The sequence below is a fragment of the Odocoileus virginianus genome, chromosome 12 (assembly GCF_023699985.2).
Source record: "Odocoileus virginianus isolate 20LAN1187 ecotype Illinois chromosome 12, Ovbor_1.2, whole genome shotgun sequence".
Taxonomy (NCBI): Eukaryota; Metazoa; Chordata; class Mammalia; order Artiodactyla; family Cervidae; genus Odocoileus; species Odocoileus virginianus.
Genome location: NC_069685.1, coordinates 31859396 through 31860676, shown reverse-complemented (window position 1 = coordinate 31860676; position 1281 = coordinate 31859396).

Genomic DNA, 1281 nt, shown 5'->3' with positions numbered 1-1281 from the left:
TCTTTTCAAATGGGTCAGTTCTTTGCATCAGGTGGCCAAAGTATTGGAGCTTCAGCTTCAGCATCAGTCCTTCCAGTGAACACCCAGGACTGATCTCCTTTAGGATGGACTGGTTGGATCTCCTTACTGTCCAAGGGACTCTCAAGAGTCTTGTCCAATACCACAATTCAAAAGCATCAGTTCTTCAGTGCTCAGCTTTCTTTATAGTCCAACTCTTACATCCATACATGACTACTGGAAAAACCATAGCTTTGACTAGACAGACCTATGTTAGCAAAGTAATGTCTCTGCTTTTTAATATGCTGTCTAGGTTGGTCATAACTTTTCTTCCAAGGAGCAAGCGTCTTTGAATTTCATGGCTGCAGTCACCATCTGCAGTGATTTTGGAGCCCCCCAAAATAAAGTCTGTCCCTGTTTCCATTGTTTCCCCATCTATTTGCCATGAAGTGATGGGACCAGATGCCGTGATCTTAGTTTTTTGAATGCTGAGTTTTAAGCCAACTTTTTCACTCTCCTCTTTCACTTTCATCAAGAGGCTCTTTAGTTCTTCACTTTCTGTCATAAGGGTGGTGTCATCTGCATATCTGAGGTTATTGGCATTTCTCCCAGCAATCTTGATTCCAGATTATGCTTCATCCAGTCCAGAATTTCTCATGATGTACTCTGCATAGAAGTTAAATAAGCAGGGTGACAATATACAGTCTTGAAGTACTACTTTCCCAATTTGGAACCAGTCTGTTGTTCATGTCCAGTTCTAACTGTTGGTTCTTGACCTGCATACAGATTTCTCAGGAGGCAGGTCAGGTGGTCTGGTATTCCCATCTCTTCAAGAATTTTCCACAGTTTGTTGTGATCCATACAGTCAAAGGCTTTGGCATAGTCAACGAAGCAGAAGTAGATGTTTTTCTGGAACTCTCAGCTTTTTGATGATCCAATGGATGTTGGCAATTTGATCTCTGGTTCCTCTGCCTTTTCTAAATCCAGCTTGAACATCTGGAAGTTCATGGTTCACGTACTGTTGAAGCCTGTCTTAAAGAATTTTGAGCAATACTTTGCTGGCGTGTGAGATGAGTGCAATTGTATGGTAGTTTGAGCATTCTTTGGCATTGCTATTCTTTGGGATTGGAATGAAAACTAACCTTTTCCAGTCCTGTGGCCACTGCTGGGTTTTCCAAAATTGCTGGCATATTGAGTGCAGCACTTTTAGGATTTGAAATAGCTCAAATGGAATTCCATCACCTCCACTAGCTTTGCTCATAGTGTTGCTTCCTAAGGCCTCTG